The sequence below is a fragment of the Rhinoraja longicauda genome, chromosome 19 (assembly GCF_053455715.1).
Source record: "Rhinoraja longicauda isolate Sanriku21f chromosome 19, sRhiLon1.1, whole genome shotgun sequence".
NCBI lineage: Eukaryota > Metazoa > Chordata > Chondrichthyes > Rajiformes > Arhynchobatidae > Rhinoraja > Rhinoraja longicauda.
In genome coordinates this window covers 686,702-707,616 of record NC_135971.1, presented here as the reverse complement: position 1 = coordinate 707,616, position 20,915 = coordinate 686,702, and positions in this window count along the sequence as shown.

Genomic DNA, 20,915 nt, shown 5'->3' with positions numbered 1-20,915 from the left:
GGAATGTTTTCCAGTATACTCTGTGAAGCTCTGTGAAGTTCTATAAATGTTTGAAAAAACCACCGCATCTCTACGAGATTTCTTACTGTCTTCCCCTGATTTGAGCCATAATTCTGAGTGCGACTGGTCCTCGTGTGAAGCCAGATTCAGGGTACTGGTCAGGCACACAATTCCCTCCAACCCATGACACAGCGAGCAGGGAGCTACATAGAACCACATGGCTGCAAACCCGGGATGTTTAATTTTGCTAACCACATTTGTTCTATTGGGCCCCACATTGTTGTCGTGCGATTGTAAATTGTGGTACTATAAGACAACAAATTGGAGGGAAAGGAAATAATGCTGACTTTATTGGGCGAAAGCAGTAGAGGGTTAGGACTCTGTGTGTAGATGCGGCAACATGCGGCAACACACACACACACACACACACACACACACACACACACACACACACACACACACACACACACGCACACACACACACACACACACACACACACACACACACACACACACGCACACACACGCACGCACACGCGCGCGCGCGCGCACACACACAAACACACACACACACACACACACACACACATATATATATATATATACAACATATATACAACGACAGCTAGTGAGTAGCACGAATGTGACATCAAACAATATGATGTCACGGCGGGGCACTCGAAGTTCAAATGCAAGCTACAGATCGGAAACTCGCTGCCATGAAATGGTTACCCAAGAGACCCAGAATACAACGAATAGCGGATAATAATTTAGAATCTTTAGAAAATGGACATATTATGGTCGGAGACGATCTTGAATGGGGTATTTGGAAGGTGGGCCATGTAGATACCGGCAAGATCTACCCTGAACCTCTCCAGTGGACGTGCAGAACCTGCCCGCAGTCCCACGCCGTTTCGCACAGAAGTCGGGATTGAAAGAAGCGAACTGCATGGCTAACCCGTGAGGCTTTGCCAGCCTCAGAGAAGCAAATGACTGTACAGGAACTGCCTACTTTCAGGAACCATGGCGATCAGCCATTTTGGGACACGCTAGCAAAGTTAAAGGAGACTCAAGACTGAATAGTGAAATGGGAACTGCGAATGACGAGTTGTAATTGTGAACATCATGTAATTATGCGAGTGAATGTCGGTCACCCTGCCAATAACCAACAAAGGGGCAAGTATACCCCATAATAAGCCCAGTGCTAATGGGAATTAGAAACTATTGGATGGATGAAGTGGGGTTATTAATTGTATGTCTTTGCGTGAACAATGTCTTCACTATTCCCGTGTGTCAATGCTTTTAGTATCTGAATATTTCCTTGAGGTGTGCTTGATTATGTTTTATTCTTATTTCGATTGTTGAGTGAAATTTGTACCGTATGCAATGTGTGAAGGGTCTGTGCGTTTTAGCATATCGCATGTGTCGCGACAACTTGTTGAGATCATTGTCATTTGCTGACAAGAAGTGAAAAGCCATGATGTGCGTGATTGCAAAAGTTGTTTGTTGTTTGTTAAATCTGCTCTGTGAGAAGGTTGAAGTAATTCCATGGAACAAATAGAATGGGGTGCAACGGAATGATTCTGCTCTTCCACCTGAAAACACTTGTGGCTGAAGAAACAGTATAAGAAGGTAACTGCAGATGCTGGTACAAATCGAAGGTTTTTATTCACAAAATGCTGGAGTAACTCAGCAGGTCTGGCAGCATCTCGGGAGAGAAGGAATGGGTGACGTTTCGGGTCGAGACCCTTCTTCAGACTGATGTCAGGGGGCGGGACAAAGGAAGGATATAGGTGGAGACAGGAAGATAGAGGGAGATCTGGGAAGGAGGAGGGGAAGGGAGGGACAGAGGAACTATCTAAAGTTGGAGAAGTCGTTGTTCATACCATTGGGCTGTAAACTGCCCAGGCGAAATATGAGGTGCTGTTCCTCCATTTTCCGGTGGGCCGCACTATGGCACTGGAGGAGGCCCATGACAGAAAGGCTGAAGAAACAGTGTCTCGTTGAGTGATTGTCAGTTGAACGAATAGGTCGCGACAATCGTCTATTCTTTGTGGAAATTACCTATTTATTCTTTGTTTTGTTGTTACTTGTGAAACATCTAACCAGGGAGAGACGCAAGCATTCTGTATTGCTTTGTCTTACCCGTGTTTTAACCTTGATTTGTTTTCTTTTCCGATTTCTTTGCTTTAGAGCAAAGGGCGGCACGGTGGCGCAGCGGTAGAGTTGCTGCCTTACAGCGAATGCAGCGCCGGAGACTCAGGTTCGATCCTGACTACGGGCGCCGTCTGTACGGAGTTTGTACGTTCTCCCCGTGACCTGCGTGGGTTTTCTCCGAGATCTTCGGTTTCCTCCCACACTCCAAAGATCTACAGGTATGTAGGTTAATTGGCTGGGCAAATGTAAAAATTATCCCTAGTTAGTGTGCGGGGATCGCTGGGCGGCGCGGACCCGGTGGGCCGAAGGGCCTGTTTCTGCGTTGTATCTCTAAATCTAAAAAAAAAATCAAAAAATCTAAATTGATTTTAAAGACAGACATGGATTCCACGCTGGCCATGTGAAATCCAGCTTGAACAGATTTGATTACAGATACGATCAGAACATTTACGAAATAATTTGTAATTTGGGGAAATTGTGAATAGTGTATGTTTATACTTGGAATTTGAGTTTGGGAGATATCAACTCAAACCTTTTGAGTCATCAAGTCAGAAGGGAACATAAACTTCAGCCCAACCCGCCCATGCCGACCAAGATGCAGTATCTAGACCAGTCTCATTTTCTCAAGTTTCTCCTCTAACCTTCTGAAACTTTCCTATCAATTTACCCGTCCGTCTTTTAAAATAATATCAATATGTGAATATCCTTCTCTGCCACCTCGTTCCACATACCCACCGCCCTCTGATTGAAAATACTGTTCAGGTTCAGATTACGTTGGCCCCCTTTTGACATAAATATGTACTGTGGTTATTGATTTCCCGACCTTAGATAATAGACTCTGCATTCTCCCTCATGTTTTTTTATACATCTCTGTAAGCACAAGCCACATCATTCTGCGTTGCTGGGGAATAAACGTCTAAGCCTGCCCAAGCTTTCACTCGACATTAGGCCCTCGAGTCCTGCCAACATTTTCGTAAATCTTCTCTGAACTCTTTCCATCTTAAGGATATCCTTCCTATAGCAGGCTGACAACAACTGAACACAGTACTCCAAATACGGCCTCACCAATTGGCTTTCAATCAACTTAGAAATATTCGCGAGATAGGATGTCCCACCTAAATAAACATTCTGACTATCCCTTATTAGGTCCTGTCTATCCAAATGCCTGTATATTTTAGCTTTCAAAATCCCCTCCAGTACTTTACCTACTACAGATCTTAGGCTCACTTGTAAACAGTTCCAAGCGTTTTCTTATCACCCCGTCTTGAATAGAAACACAGTATAAGTGACCTTTCGTTCGGCAACACATGCGTGTATAATAATGATTCATATACCTCAGCTGAGTTCCCTGTAAATTATTCTTTAGCTCCCCGCAGTATCTTCGGACGTATCTATGGCACAAGAGATTTATTGATCTTCGTAGGTTTAGGACATCCAGGAGCTGTTCGACCACAATGCAAACTGTCAGTTACATTAACTGTCCAACTTCCCCAGCCTTATGTATTTCGCCACGGTAAGAAGAGACGAGAAACATTCGTTAAGGATCATGTCACCTCCTGTGGCTTCACAGGTGGATCGCTTTATTTTCTGAGGGACTCCATTTGTCTCTCGAGATAACCCGTTTCCTTAATGTACATGCTCCTGCGTCTATTTTCTGTGTTTCTATGTTTTCAAAAATCGCTTAAGATTCTCCATTAGGGTCTGTGCCAGGGCTTTCTTGTGGCCAGTTCTGGTTCTGGTTCTGGTTGATTACTGTGCAAACACCACATAAGTGGTTATCTCGCGCAGGTCGGTGTGAGTAGAGTAGTGATTACATTTTGAAGTGGCCCTTTTTGATTACGTTGAGGAGATCTAGTTGCACAATCCCCTGTTGAAATGACTGAACATCGGGAGCGGCACGTGTGTTGGGTGGTAACATATTCCATTCCCTTATCATCCTTGGGTAAAGGGAATATTGGCAGCAAGGTTTATTGAAATTCAGCGAGTTGATGATGTGGGGACGGGTATTTTGTCTTGTTTCATGGCGGTTGGTGCTCTGGGATGACGGAAGATTTGACGGCGTGATCTTGTGAATCTCCTTGTAAATTGCAATAAGTTTTAGCCGGATTCTGCGGAGCTCTAGGTTATCCCATCTGGGAGATGTCAGCAGGGCCTGTTTCCGCGCTGTATCTCTAAACTAAACTAAATTAAACCCAAACTCCTCCCCACATTCTGCCCACTCCCCACACTGCTCATAAAACCAAACTCTTTCCCATTCCCTCTCTCCACACTCCCCATGGACTGAAACTCTCACCCCACTCCCCACAGACTACTCCCCTCCCCATTCCCTCCCTCCACGTTCCCCATGGACTAAAGCTCCCTCCCACTCTCTCCCCACCGCCCACACTCCCCATGGGCCCAAACATCTCCCCATTCCCTCTCACCGCCCACACTCCCCATGGACACAAACATCTCCCCATTACCTCTCACCGCCCACACTCCCCATGGACACAAACATCTCCCCATTACCTCTCACTTTCCACACTCCCCATGGACACAAACATCTCCCCATTACCTCTCACCGCCCACACTCCCCATGGACACAAACATCTTCCCATTCCCTCCCTCCCACCCCTAATAGGCTCAAACATCTCCCCATTCCCTCCCTCCTACTCCTAAGGGGCTCAAACATCTCCCCATTCCCTATCACCGCCCACACTCCCCATGGGGCTCAAACATCTCCACATTTCACTCCCACCACCCACACTCCCAGTGAACTCAAATTCCTCCCCATTCCTTCCCACCACAATCCCATGGACCCAAACTCTCTCCCACTCCCCACACTCATGGACACAACCTCCTCCCCATTCCCTCCCACTGCACCCATAGAAACATATAAAATAGGTGCAGGAAGAGGCCATTTCGCCCTTCGAGCCAGCACCACCATTCATTATGATCATGGCTAATCATCCACAAGCAGTAACCCGTGCCTGCTTTCTCCCCATATCCCTTGATTCCATTGGCCCTTCGAGCTCTATCTAACTCTCTTTTAAGTCCATCCAGTGAATTGGCCTCTACTGCCCTCTGTGGCAGAGAATTCCACAAATTCACAATTCTCTGGGTGAAAATGTTTTTTCTCATCTCAGTTTTAAACTCCACATGGACCCAAACTCTCTCCCACTCACTACACTCCCATGGACTCACACTGCTCCCCACTCACTCCCACCTCCCACACTCCCCACGAACTGAAACTCCCTCCCCACTCCCCACACTCTGCAAGGAGCCATGTCCACCCCATTCCCTCCCTCCACCCTCCCCATGGACCGAAACTCCCTACCCACTCTCTCCCCACTGCCCACACCCCTAGGGTTGCCAACTGTCACGTATTAGCCGGGACATCCCGTATTTTGGGCAAAATTGGTTTGTCCCGTATGGGACCGCCCTTGTCCTGTATTAGGCCCGGGGGGGGCACTGGAGGCCTAGAAGCAGTAGGCCCGCACGCTGTAGGCCCGGACACTGTAGGCCCGGACACTGTAGACCCCGACGCTGTATGTTCCAACAGTTTAGGTCCTGACACTCTAGGTTTCCGACATTTTAGCTCTGGACAGTGTGGGTCCGGAGGCCCGGGCGACCGCCATTGGTGGAGTGGGAGAACGTGGCCGCCGCTGGCTGGGTGAGGTCACGTGGGGTGCGGGACGGTGACGTCACCTTGTCCTGTATTTGGGAGTGAGAAAGTCGACAACCCTACGATACACCTTTTCCCCATTCACTCCCACGTATAAATGGCTCTCCAGAATTCCCCCTCCACAGAGTTTGAGTGGACCCAAACCCCTTCCCAGAGAGATGATACAAGGAAAATTACAGTGGGAGAAAAGATGAATAAGGTCATAAGTGACAGGAGGAGTATGAGACCATTCGGCCCATGAAGTCCACTCCGCCATTCAATCATGGGGGAGGGGAGGGAGGGAGGGAGGGATGGGGGGAGGGGGAGGGGGGAGGGAGGGAGGGAGGGAGGGAGGGAGGGAGGGAGGGAGGGAGGGAGGGAGGGAGGGAGGGAGGGAGGGAGGGAGGGAGGGAGGGAGGGAGGGAGGGAGGGAGGGAGGGAGGGAGGGAGGGAGGGAGGGAGGGAGGGAGGGAGGGAGGGAGGGAGGGAGGGAGGGAGGGAGGGAGGGAGGGAGGGAGGGAGGGAGGGAGGGAGGGATTGAGGCACGATGGTTTGAAAGAGGATGAATGAGATAGATGGATACGGGGAAAGAATGATGAGATGAATGAGGAAGAGTGAGAGGGAGAGAGAAGGATGAATGAAGGAATTCCCGAAGAAAGAGAGGAGGGAGACAGAGACAAAGAGGAAAGTGAGCGGTCTGAATGAAATTCTGTCTTCCAGAAAGTTCCGTGGCCCAGCCGAAGGAGCAGAAAGCTGAATATGGGCCGGTGGAGTCGCCCTATCAGGTTGGCACTGTTGTGGCAAAGAGGCAGGTCGGCATTTGTCTCCTTGTTGTCCCTCCACACCAGCACTGCCCCTCAGATACTAACTCCATGACCGCGGCCATCTGCACCTCACGCTGCCTCGGCAAGGCCAGCAGCATAATCAAGGACCAGTCTCACCCCGGCCACTCCCTCTTCTCCCCTCTCCCATCAGGCAAGAGGTACAGAAGTGTGAAAACGCACACCTCCAGATTCAGGGACAGTTACTTCCCGGCTGTTATCAGGCAACTGAACCATCCTACCACAACCAGAGAGCAGTGCTGAACTATTATCTACCTCATTGGTGATCCTCGGACTATCCTTGCTGGCTTTACCTTGCACTAAATGTTATTCCCTTATCATACGTCTATACACAGTAAATGGCTCGATTGTAATCATGCATTGTCTTTCCGCTGACCGGTTAGCACACAACAAAAGCTTTTCACCGTACCTCAGTACTCGTGACAATAAACTAAACTGAACTAAATTCTCTCCCCCCTCCCAGTGTTGGGCACCAACCACCTCCCCCACCCCTGCCCACCGAACCCACGCCTCCCAAATCACCGTCCCCACCCCCCGTCACCGTCTCTGCCCCTGGATACTGACCCCCCCCACCCACCACCACACTGAATCCCTACGTCACATCCCACTCTGCCCACTGAGACTGGCCCAAGATGTTCATAAGTGATGGGAGCAGAATTAGTCCATTCAGCCCATCAAGTCCACTCCATCGTTCATCTTTAATCAAACCCTCTCCTTCGACAAACACGTCAAACACATCACATAGACAGCCTTCTTCCACCTCAAAAACATCGCCCGTCTCCGTCCATCCCTCTCCTCCACAGCTGCAGAAACCATCATCCACGCCTTCATCACCTCCCGTCTGGACTACTGCAACAGCCTCCTCTATGGCTCACCCTCAAAAATCATCAGTAAACTTCAATACATTCAAAACTCCACTGCCCGAAAGGGAAATTAATGGGTGCAAAATTGTGAGGGTTGTTGGAAAAGCAGCAGTCCTGTGCTGAGTGTTTTTCATGGAGCTGTCACTGAGAATGGTGTTATGATTGGTGTAATGAATGGTGTGAGGAGTACACTGCCACTTGGAACATCTCTCAGTTACAAAGGGTCATCTTGCTCAGCCCACTCCATCCTGTTCCTCCACACCACAACATTCACTCCCCTGTAAACCCCCTCTCCCCCCTTAGCTGTGAAAGTCCCTCCACCCCCAGACTGTGTAACCAACTCTGTCCCCTCCACCCCTCCCTGTCTCTGTAACCCCCTCCCCTCTGTCCCCTCCACCCCTCCCTGTCTCTGTAACCCCCTCCCCTCTGTCCCCTCCACCCCTCCCTGTCTCTGTAACCCCCTCCCCTCTGTCCCCTCCACCCCTCCCTGTCTTTGTAACACCCTCCCCTCTGTCCCCTCCACCCCTCCCCTCTGTAACCCCCTCCCCTCTGTCCCCTCCACTCCTCCCCGTCACTGTAACCCCCTCCCCTCTGTCCCCTCCACCCCTCCCTGTCTCTGTAACCCCTCCCCTCTCTCCCCTCCACCCCTCCCTGTCTCTGTAACCCCCTACCCTCTGTCCCATCCACCCCTCCCTGTCTCTGTAACCCCCTCCCTGCCTCTGTAACCCCCTCCCCTCTGTCCCCTCCACCCCTCCCTGTCTCTGTAACACCCTCCCCTCTGTCCCCTCCACCCCTGCCTGTCTCTGTAACCCCCTCCCCTCTGTCCCATCCACCCCTCCCTGTCTCTGTAACCCCCTCCCTGCCTCTGTAACCCCCTCCCCTCTGTTCCCTCCACCCCTACCTGTCTCTGTAACCCCCTCCCCTCCGGGCCCTTCACCGTGGGCTGTTGATTCTGTTCCTAGTGTGTGTAGGATTGTGTTAGTGTGCGGGGATCGCTGGGCAGCGCGAAGTCGGTGGGCCGAAGGGCCTGTTTCTGCACTGTATCTCTAAATGAAACTAAACTAAACTAAACTAAAAGGTGGTGGAGGAAGCAGATACCAGTAGTGACATTTAAGAAGCTTTTCACGTGAATATGGAGGGATACGAGTTGTTCAGGTAGAGATTAGTTTATCTTGGTATCATGTTAATATAATGTGGATAAATGTGAGGTTATCCACTTTAGCGGCAAGAACAGGAAAGCAGAGTATTACCTGAATGGTGACCGATTGGGAGAAGGGGAGATGCAACGTGACCTGGGTGTCATGGTGCACCAGTCATTGAAAGCAAGCGTGCAGGTGCAGCAGGCAGTGAAGAAAGCGAATGGTATGTTGGCATTCATAGCAAGAGGATTTGAGTTTAGGAACAGGGAGGTTCTGCTGCAGTTGTACAGGGCCTTGGTGAGACCGCACCTGGAGTATTGTGTGCAGTTTTGGTCTCCTAACCTGAGGTAAGACGTTCTTGCCTTAGAGGGAGTACAGAGAAGGTTCACCAGATTAATCCCTGGGATGGCGGGACTTGCATATGAGGAAAGACTGGATAGACTGGGCTTGTACTCGCTGGAATGCAGAAGACTGAGGGGGATCTTATAGAAACATATAAAATTCTTAAGGGGTTGGAGAGGCTAGATGCTGGAAGATTGTTCCCGATGTTGGGGGAGTCCAGAACCAGGGTTCAAAGCTTAAGGATAAGGGGGAAGTCTTTTAGGACCGAGATGAGAAAACATTTCTTCACACAGAGAGTGGTGAGTCTGTGGAATTCTCTGCCACAGAAGGTAGTTGAGGCCAGTTCATTGGCTATATTTAAGAGGGAGTTAGATGTGGCCCTTTTTGCTAAAGGGGTCAGGGGGTATGGAGAGAAGGCAGGTACAGGCTACTGAGCTGGATGATCAGCCATGATCATATTGAATGGCGGTGCAGGCTCGAAGGGCCGAATGGCCTACTCCTGCACCTATTTTCTATGTTTCTATGTTTCTATGTTTAGCACGGGCATTGTGGGCCGAAGGGCCTGTTCCTGTGCTGCACTGTTCTACGTTCTATGACTGCATGCGTCTCCACAGACGCTGCCTGACTCACTGCCAGAGTCTGGAGTTTGTTGATGTTTGATTTGCATCTTATTCAGGGTTTAATCCCCAGCTGGTCTACACAGTCCGTACCCCATCTAGCAGCGTTCCCTGTTCACACACGGGACGCCAGCCTGCACTGCAGAGCCTCAGTGACCCAGATACTGACCCGTCGGGGTGACCGAGAAATCCGTGCCGGGTTTTCGCAGTTTCACTGTGTGTAGGAGGGGAAAGGGGCAAGTCAAGAATTTAGGGCCAGAATGATCTGCAAAGTGGCACAGAGTCAGAGAGCATCGTAACTGCTCCCTCCCCATCTTCCCCCTCTCCCCCTGTGTACTGTTACTCCCCCTCTCCCCCTGTTCTGTTACTCTCACTCGCCCTCTCCTCCTGTACTGTTATTGTGGGAAGAACTGACCTGTTGTGCCTTGTAATGAACATGGGCAGCATGGTACTGTGGGAATAGAGCGGCACGGTGGCTCGGCGGTAGAGTTGCTGCCTCACAGCTTACTTCTGCGGCGAGGAAGAAACCGTATACCATTTGTACTTACAGTGTGAGAGGTTGCAGCCCCTGTTCGAGTATCTAAAGGGGCTGCTCCCCAAGTTTTGGCTCCATTTTAGTCCTGTGCTCCTGATTTTTGGGCAGCCGGTACAGAGGGGGGCAGGGTCGGGAGGGACGGTGGGGCCTCCCTGTCGGTCTGCTCCTGGGCCCGGCCAAGATGGCCATTTGCGGGTCCAGGCAGCGGGTAGTCGACGGCCGCACTGGGGTCGGCTGCCTGCCCCTCTTCTGGGCCAACATCCGTGCCCGCGTGTCCCTGGAGAGGGAACACGTGGTGTCCATGGGGGCCGCTGGAGGCCTTCCGTGAACGCTGGTCACCGCGGGACGTCGAGTGTATTATTGATAAAGTTGGTGATGTATTAGTTTGATGTTTGTTTGTTTGTAAACTGCCAATATCTGCAGCCTTTGACCGTGTTATCCTTTTGTATGTTGGTTTTGTTTTCTGAATATAAGCTTTCGGATATATATTTTTAAAAAGAGACTCGGGTTTAATCCTGACTACGGGTGCTGTCTGTATGGAGTTGATATGCTATCTCCGTGACCGCGTGGGTTTTCTCCGGGTGCTCCGGTTTCCTCCCACACTTCAAAAACGTGCAGGTTTGTAGGTTAATTGGCTGCAGTAAATTGTTCCTCATGGTGTAGGATAGTGCTTGTGTGTGGGGTGATACATGGTGATCGCTGGTCAGCGTGGACTCGTTGAGACAAAGGGCCTGTTTTCACGCTCCATCTCTAAAGCCTAAAATAAAGATGACTTAATTCCAGCGAAGTTTCCTGTCAGTGCAAGACTAAACTGTTTAAATGTTGGGATAGTCCCTGCCTCAACTACCTCCTCTGGCAGCTTGTTCCATGCATCCGTGGGCTGAATGGCCTAATTCTGCTCCTATCACTTATGACCATCGTCAGCTTGACAGCAGCTGAATCCAATCCCCTCCATTAGAGTCGGAAGACGGGTCCCGACCCGAAACGTCACCTATCCATGTCTTCCACAGATGCTGCCTGACCCACTGAGTTACTCCGGCACTGTGTATTTTATTTGTAATCCAGCATCTGCAGTTCCTTGTGTCTCGCCTCTATTTCCTGACGCTGCCCCTCGCCCTCCCTCCCGCCCGCACTAACCGGGCGGGGGTCCCACACACACACACACACACTCGTCGCCCGTCGCGGGAACCTCGCAGCGGCCGGAGGAGCAGGTCACAAGCGCATCGGAAACAGACTGGGGAAACAGCTTGCATGAGCCGCGTGTGTATTGATGCAGGGCTGCAGAGGGTGAAGGCGACCGGCTGAACAAAGAGCATAAATACTAGACGGTGCATTTGTGCAGGCGCTGCAGCGGCAGGGGTGGAGAGCCGAGGGGTGGGAAGGTTTGGTGATGAGGCAGAAGGGGATTACACAGTGACCAGTGCCGTGTGTCCACTGAGCCGCTGCACTTCCCATCAGCAACAACAGGGAACATGATGCACGGAGCTCCCAGGAGTTGATGCAACCGCCATTGAGTATAAGAGCAAAGAGGTCCTTCTACAGTTGTACCGGACACTGGTGAGACCGCACCTGGAGTAGTACTGTGTGCAGTTTTGGTCTCCAAATTTGAGGAAGGATATTCTTGCTATTGAGGGCGTGCAGCGTAGGTTCACTAGGTTAATTCCCGGAATGGCGGGACTGTCATATGTTGAAAGGCTGGAGCAATTAGGCTTGTATACACTGGAATACTCAACTCCTCTTGTTATGAAGGCCAACATTCCATTGGCTTTCTTCACTGCCTGCTGTACTTGCATGCTTCTTTTCAGTGACTGATGCACTAAGACGCCCAGATCACGTTGTACGTCCCCTTTTCCTAACTTAACACCATTCAAATAATAATCTGCCTTCCTTTTCTTACCACCAAAGTGGATAACCTCACACTTATCTACATTAAACTGCATTTGCCATGCATCCGCCCACTCACACAACCTGTCCGAGTCACCCTGCAACCTCATAGCATCTTCCTGACAGTTCACACTGCCACCTAGCTTTCTATCATCGGCAAATTTGCTAATGGTACTTTTAATCCCTTCATCCAAGTCATTGATGTATATTGTAAATAGCTGCGGTCCCAACACCGAGCCTTGCGGTACCCCACTAGTCACTGCCTCCCATTCCGAAAGGGACCCAATTATCCCCACTCTTAGCTTTCTGTCTGCCAACCAACTTTCTATTCATGTCAGTACCCTACCTCCAATACCATGTGCTCTAATTTTGCCCACCAATCTCCTATGTGGGACAATAGACAATAGACAATAGGTGCAGGAGTAGGCCATTCAGCCCTTCGCGCCAGCACCGCCATTCAATGCGATCATGGCTGATCACTCTCAATCAGTACCGCGTTCCTGCCTTCTCCCCATACCCCCTCACTCCGCTATCCTTAAGAGCTCTATCCAGCTCTCTCTTGAAAGCATCTAACGAACTGGCCTCCACTGCCTTGTCGAAGGCTTTCTGAAAGTCGAGGTACACCACATCCACCGGCTCTCCCCTGTCAATTTTCCTAGTTACATCCTCAAAAAATTCCAGTAGATTAGTCAAGCACGATTTCCCCTTCGTAAATCCATGCTGACTCGGAATGATCCCGTTACTGCGATCCAAATGCTCCGCAATTTCGTCTTTTATAATTGACTCCAGCATCTTCCCCACCACGGATGTCAGACTAACTGGTCTATAATTTCCCGTTTTCTCTCTCCCTCCTTTCTTGAAAAGTGGGACAACATTAGCTACCCTCCAATTCACAGGAACTGACCCGGAATCTATAGAACATTGGAAAATAATCACCAATGCGTCCACAATTTCTCGCGCCACATCCTTAAGTACCCTGGGATGCAGACCATCAGGCCCTGGGGATTTATCAACCTCGAGTCCCATCAGTCTACCCAAAACTTTTTCCTGCCTAATGTGGATTTCCTCCAGTTCCTCTGTCACCCTAGGATCTCTGGCCACTAGAACATCTGGGAGATTGCTTGTATCCTCCTCAGTGAAGACAGATCCAAAGTACCGGTTCAACTCGTCTGCCATTTCCTTGTTCCCCATAATAAATTCCCACGATTCTGTCCTCAAGGGACCCACATTTGCCTCGACTATTTTTTTCCTCTTCACATACCTAAAAAAGCTTTTACTATCCTCCTTTATATTATTGGCTAGCTTACCCTCGTACCTCATCTTTTCTCCCCGTATTGCATTTTTAGTCATCTTCTGTTGCTCTTTAAAAGAGTCCAAATCCTCTGGCTTCCCACTCTTCTTTGCTATGTTATAATTCTTCCCTTTTATTTTTATGTTGTCCTTGACTTCCCTCGTCAGCCACGGGTGCCTCTTACTCCCCTTGGAATCTTACCTCCTCTTTGGGATAAATTGATCCTGCAACTTCTGCATTATACCCAGGAATACCTGCCATTGCTGTTCCACAGTCTTCCCCGCTAGGGCCTCCTTCCAGTCAATTCTGGCCAGCTCCTGCCTCACGCCTCTGTAATCCCCTTTGCTATACTGTAATACTGACACCTCCGATTTTCCCTTCTCCCTCTCAATTTGTAGAGTAAAACTTATCATATTGTGGTCACTGCCTCCTAATGGCTCATTTACCTCGAGTTCCCTTATCAGATCAGGATCATTACATAACACTAATTCCAGAATAGCTTTCTCCCGGGTAGGCTCCAGCACAAGCTGTTCTAAGAATCCATCTCGGAGGCACTCCACAAACTCTCTTTCCTGGGGTCCATTACCAACCTGATTTTCCCAGTCTACCTGCATGTTGAAACCTCCCATGACCACCGTAGCATTACATTTGCGACATGCCAATTTTAGCTCCTGATTCAACTTGCACCCTATGTCGAGGCTACTGTTTGGGGGCCTATAGATAACTCCCATTAGGGTCTTTTTACCCTTACAATTCCTCATTTCTATCCGTACTGATTCTACATCTCCTGATTCTATGTCACCCCTTGCAAGGGAGTGAATATCATTCCTCACCAACAGAGCGACCCCACCCCCTCTGCCCACCTGTCTGTCTTTTCTATACGTTGTGTACCCCTGAATATTCAGTTCCCAGCTATGGTCCTCTTGTAGCCATGTCTCAGTGATTCCCACAACATCATACTTGCCCATGACTAACTGAGCCTCAAGCTCATCCATTTTATTTCTTATACTTCGCGCATTTAAATACAACACTTTAATTTCCGTATTCACCTCCCCTCTCACACCGGTCACAATTGGCCCTGACCTTACTCTCATATCCCTTCTAGAACTTCCCTTCCCATTTATTCGAGAGTCCTTTACAGTTTCTCCTGTATTCGCTTCCCCTTTAACTCCATCTCCATATTCCCAATTTGTCAAAACCTCCCCCCCCCCCACTACTTAGTTTAAAGCCACACTTGTAGCGCTAGCAAACCTGCCTGCCAGAATGTTGGTCCCCCTGCTGTTAAGGTGCAACCCGTCCCTTTTGTACAGGTCACCCCTACCCCAGAAGAGATCCCAGTGGTCCAGAAATCTAAATCCCTGCTCCCTGCACCAGCCCCTCAGCCATACATTCATATCCCCGATCTCTCTGTTCCTGCCCTCACCAGCACGAGGTACAGGTAGCAGTCCAGAGACAACTACCTTCGACATCCTACTTCTCAGTCTTCTTCCTAACTCTCTAAACTCACCCTGCAGTATCTCCTTCCTCTTCCTCCCGACGTCGTTCGTGCCCACATGCACAACTACTTCCCGTCGATGGTCTTCCCTCGCTAGGATGTTCTGAAGCCGCCCCGCGATGTCTTGAACCCTGGCACCAGGGAGGCAACAGACCATCCTCGACTCCCGCCTGTCGCCACAGAATCTCCTGTCCGTACCTCGGACAATGGAGTCACCCACTACTATGGCTCTTCCTGACTTCGGTCTCCCCGGTCGAGTTTCCTTGCCTGAGTTAGAACCGCCAACACGTCCGCCGCTCGGACTGGAAGCATCTTCTGCCCCAACAGCTCCCAATAGGGTGTACCTGTTTGCAATAGGCACAGCCACCGGGGTCTCCTGTAGTCCACGTTCGCTCCCCCCTGAAACGGTCTCCCACCTTCGCTCGACCTGGACCCTTGTCGTGACAGCCTCACAGTAGGTCCAGTCCAGGAAACTCCCGCATTCACGGATGGCCCCGAGGTCATCCAGCTGCTTTTCCAACTCCGCCACACGTCCAGTCAGGAACCGCACCAGGACACAGTTCTTGCAGGTGTAGCTCCCAGAAGCTCCAGCAGTGTCTCTACCTTCCCACATCCTGCAGGAAACACACTGCACCAACTTGTGCGCCATCACTTTGGTGTCAAAAACAATTCCGGCTCCAAAAACAATCGTAGCCTCCTCACCTCAGCCTCCTCGCCGAAGACTGTCAGCCAAAGAATCGCACTTTACTCACAGGGCACTTCCCTCAACAGGGCTGCACCCCTTGTGCAAGCCTTGCTTATATCAGCCACTAAATTACTTCAATGGCCAATTTACCAATCGTCTGCTTGAATTGATCAACCAATCTCACTTCTCTGCTGCCTTCCTGACCAGCTTGGAGTTATGCGCTCTTATTAATCTGCCTTTTCCACTGCAATTGCCACTTACTTTTGTTCTCAGCCAACGGGCGTCCTTGCTCTGCTCCCGGACTATTCAATACAACAGTCCTACCTCGCTCCTTGCTGTGTTCCTGCTTATCCTGCCCATTGAGCTTTCTGTTATCACCTTCCATTCCTAGTTCGAGCCTCTCACCTGGTTCAGTTCTGCAGTTAACCCCAACCCAGCAAATGTAGTTTAAACTCACCCAACTACCAACAGCAAACCTTCCTGCCAGGATCTTGGTTCAGTTCAGGTGCAACACATCCTTCTTGTATGGATCACCTCTGCCTCAGCGGAGATCCAATGGTTGACACGTCTAAATCCCTACCCCCTGCAACAACTCCTCAGCCACACATTTATCTGTCCAAATTCCCTGAAGCTACCCTCATTAGCACGTGGTACCCGGGGTAACCAAGAGATCGCTACCCTGGAGGTCCTGCTTCTGAACCTTTTGCCTAACTCCGTATATTAATTTTGAGGGACAACTTCACTTTTCCTACTGCCATTTGTGCCAACATGCACAGCGCTCACCCTCCCCTTGACAGTGTCCACACCTGTCCAAATGCTGGTAGATCCAGGCCCTTCAAATTCCCTCCAATAACCTTTGTGCCACTGCTGTCAGGCTCAGTGTTTTTTTGCTCCCTGATTTGTTCTTGCTGCCCTTTTCAATTATTCCCTTGTTAAATAGCCTTGTTCAAAACATCTCACAGTGGTGAAGCTAGTAGAGCTGCTGCTTCGTTTCTCCCATCATCTGGCTTCAAACATGACATCGGGTGTTGACTGTGGAATTGATACATTCTCCCTTGGATCCTGTGGGTCTTCTCTCAGCTGCCAAAACAGGCATCATGAAGTTTCTTTTAATTCTATCTTTTAAATTGCTCTGTGTTGTGTGAATGGTGCAAACTGGGTGGGCATAACAGGACGAGGACGAGGGGGAAAGGAGGAGGGTGAGAGTGAATCATGTTTTCTGAAATACAATAACATTCTTACTTGCAGCAGCATAACAGGCCTGTAAAATATAATATTAAAACAAATCATTTCTGTTCATTAATAAAAACAATATTAGTGAAAAAGACAGCAAGCCCAATGATAAAATGGGGGATAATAACATAGTTGAGGATAGGATTTGTTTAAAAATGGATGATTGGTGTGGACTCAAAGGTCCTGGTTCCATGCTGTTTGTCTCTAACTCTGTTCCAACATCTACCCAGTCCTGCCGCCATGGGATCGTGTGTGACTCACCCCTCATTCATCCCTCATTCTTGTCCACTCCAAACCACACAAACCAACACTTTTAGTCATTTGTGAAAATAGAAAAGCTTGACCCCTGAAATTTGTCGAGTTAATATCTTCTGGGCTATATCAATGTAAATATACTCTTAAATAATGAGACCAATTCCACGCATGGTATTTAAGGTGTATTTTAACCTCAGTATTTGAATCTCCAACCCCGCTTGCAATATATCTCAATGTGCTGCTTACCTACCTGACCGTTTGCTGCACCTTAATGTCAACTATCAGGTATGTCATAAGCAAGAACACCTCAATCTGTGTGCTACACCCACTTTTAATTTCTCACTGTCTTTTCATACTTTACACGAGTGCTTGGTTTCTCTTTTCTCTTCATTAAGCACAGTTTGCCAGGTTTAGCCCATTCTCTCGATTTGTATTTGTGGAAGATGCCTTGTCTCCAATCCATGTTAATACACTACCCAATACAGTGAGCTCCTGTGCACCAGATATCCTATTGTCTTGGCAGAGGACTTCACCATCAAACAACATTCTCTCGTTAAAATCTATACTCTTCCCCATGCGTGATGCTCCACACAAATACTTTGTTACACCACATGGGTCAATAGACAATAGACAATAGACAATAGACAATAGACAATAGGTGCAGGAGTAGGCCATTCAACCCTTCGAGCCAGCACCGCCATTCAATGCGATCATGGCTGATCACTCTCAATCAGTACCCCGTTCCTGCCTTCTCCCCATACCCCCTCACTCCGCTATCCTTAAGAGCTCTATCCAGCTCTCTCTTGAAAGCATCCAACGAACTGGCCTCCACTGCCTTCTGAGGCAGAGAATTCCACACCTTCACCACTCTTCTCAACTCCAACAGATGATGGGGGGTGGGTTATCTTGTGGAGATTCCCTCCAACGCACTATTAGCTCAGTGTCCAACATTAATTGAGCGCCATCCTGGGGAGGGATGTATCTATTCTCCAGATGTTTATTATCCAATCCATTCGATGTATTATATTCCAGTACACAACAGAGGGCAACACATTAGCTCACTGCTGGTGTGGGAGGAATTTATCCTGCAGATGATGCCTCTTTCACACTTCTGTCCCCTGCCTCACCGTCTCTGCTCACAATGCCATCAGCCCCCACCCCCTCTCCTCCCTTACCCACCTGTGCTCCCCTCCCGCCCCCACCCAGCCATCAATTCCACCCCTTCATCTTATCTCTATTCCTGGCACAATACAACACAACACAAACTGTCTTCCACAACACAAACTGCCCTCGGTGCAGCATACATTGCCACAGGGCAGAATTAATCTTGAATTAATCTCGCTTCCTAACATTACGCACTTCAGAGTTCATGCACATATCCCAGTGTCCATCAATGATGCTGCTAATTTTGACAGGAATAAAATTGCGTGATTGCATTCAGCAGTGATGGACACATGGCATGGCTGTGATTTTGGCCTGAACTGGACATTGTTGTGTGGTAAATTCTAAAATCGTTATTTCCAGCTTTCAGTTCCATTGATGATCCAATGGACTTGCTCCTCCAATCAGTCCTGCCCATTCCTGATGTCATGTTTGTGAGGTGCCGCTTGCATAACAACGATAGAGGATTCTTCACTTCAGACAAAAAAAACCACTCCTTGCATATTGGAAAATGCAAAGAAACAACATAAAAATACGAGATTGATTGAGAGGCTTTCTGGGAAGACAGACTGAGACATTCTGTGGCACCTTGAAGGGTCAGTGACAACATCTTATGATTTTCATTTCTCTCTCTGGTCATCCTCCTCCTTATCTCTGCAATCCAATCCTTGAAGCCTCTGATAAATCTGAGCTACTCTAATTCTGTCATAATAATCTACAAATTTAATGTCTGCGCAACTGGCATAGAATTGAACATCGTGAAAACATGCACTTTTTTCCAACTCATCGATGGTTTTCCCATATCCCTGAGCAAAACACAAAGTGTTGGAAGAGCTCTGAGTCAGGCAGCATCTGTGGATGGAAAGACAGACAGCATTCTGGGTCTGAAGAAGGGTCTTGACCTAAAATATCGCATGTCCTATCCTCCCACAGATGCTGCTTGACCTGGATGAGTTGTTCCAGCACCTCCAGTACTTGGTGTTTTACTCAACATTGCAGCATCAGCAGTTTCTTGTGTCTCTTTCTACATCTTTCCTGTCCAAGTACCTCTTCAATTGTCTTTTAAATATGGTAATTATACATGCCTCTACCACTTCCTCTGGCGACTTGTTCCATATACTATCCATGCTCTGTGAAAAGTATGTCCCTTCTGTGGCCAATGCAAGCCAAATAGAAACACATGCATGGGTCAATTCTACCCTGTTCAGCCATCCTGCTTGTAACAGTAAGCTGGCAAAATGAGAACGAGAAACGGAACTGCAGATGCTGGAATCTTGAGCAAAACACAAAGTGCTGGAGTAACTCAGCATCTATGTAAGGAATTGAAAGGGACGTTTTGAGTTGAGTCCCTTTGCTCGACGAGAATGTAAGAACAAGGTATTTTATATTTCAGGAACGCAGGTAACATTGGTGAAAGGAAGGATGCAAACTGACATTTGAGTATCAAGGGAGCAGGTGGTAAATTTGGGACAGGAATGAGGGGGGCCAAGCAAGAGTGAGAGGTGGTGAGTGACACTGAGAAACAACAGTGTACCCGGAGAAGCTGAAGGGAATAACTGATGATTCCTGTTTCCCAATTTGCTCTATCTCATTCCACTATCTCCATTCAGCTGTGCTCAGACTTGATGTTCTCATGATAATTTTTAATACCATCTCTCCCCCTCTTTACAGAACTCTCCATAATTTTAAGGCTCCAAGATGGCCAGATATTCAGGTCATTTAATAAACCTGAAATGAATGGTTCCAACAATGGCAGTTGTGCCTTCAGCTGTTAAGGCCCCTTGTGTTTTCTGCGCATTATATTTCTGTAGCACAGAAACCAATGATCAAAGCTGACACATTTTTGTCAACAAGGAATGATTCTGTGAATTTTCCTTTTCCAGTCCTCTCTGTTCACTGTGGTCCCACTACACAGCTGAGTGCACAGTGCTGTATGTTGTGGGACGTTGGTGTGCAGTATAAAACATATCAGAGTTGTTAGGCTGAATGGCCTGTTCCCTGCAGTAACATCCATACAATACATCCTTGTTTTTGCAGCCATGACATTACTAATGGGTTAACTCTGCTCTGTCATCCCTGTTTTTAACTAGAAATACATTGACTGAGAACAAAGGACTTTTCACACCAAGGAAACAGGTAACCTTTGATAAAAGAGCTCAGATGCAAATTGAGTGACAAGAAAACAAGAGAATTTGTGCAATGGAGAGTGGCTGGTAGGGAGGGGGGGGGGGGGATGAGGAGGGAACAAACAGAGGTAGCGTTTTCAGGGCAGGTTGATTGGAAGAGCTTAAATACTTGTTTCTGTGGACCAATTGCAACTCTGCCATCATTTCATTTCTAACGGAAACACTCCACAGATTAATTCACCACCATTCCCGCAATCCTGTTTGCAACAGGAAACAAACAGGCTGAAAATAAAGTGATTTACATATCTGGAGCAGATAACATTTTGTGAAACAGATGCAAACTAAGCCACAGATAAAAACAAGAAACAATGGGAGTTAGTGGAGTGGGGAGAGAGGGAGGCAAAGAGAGTTGTCACGGCAATCTAAATTATGGGACTGATTGATAAACACAACAGCGGGACAGGCAGCAGCTCTGGAGAGAAGGAATGGGTGACGTTTCGAGTCGAGAACCTTCTTCAGACTAATTGACCTGTTTGCATGCAGTATCTTAATTCATTCTCGTATTTCTGGCCTTTGCTGTTCTAATCGAAATACGCCATTGGTCAATTTCACCCCTGTTCTGTTATTGTGTTTATAATGGCAGCTCA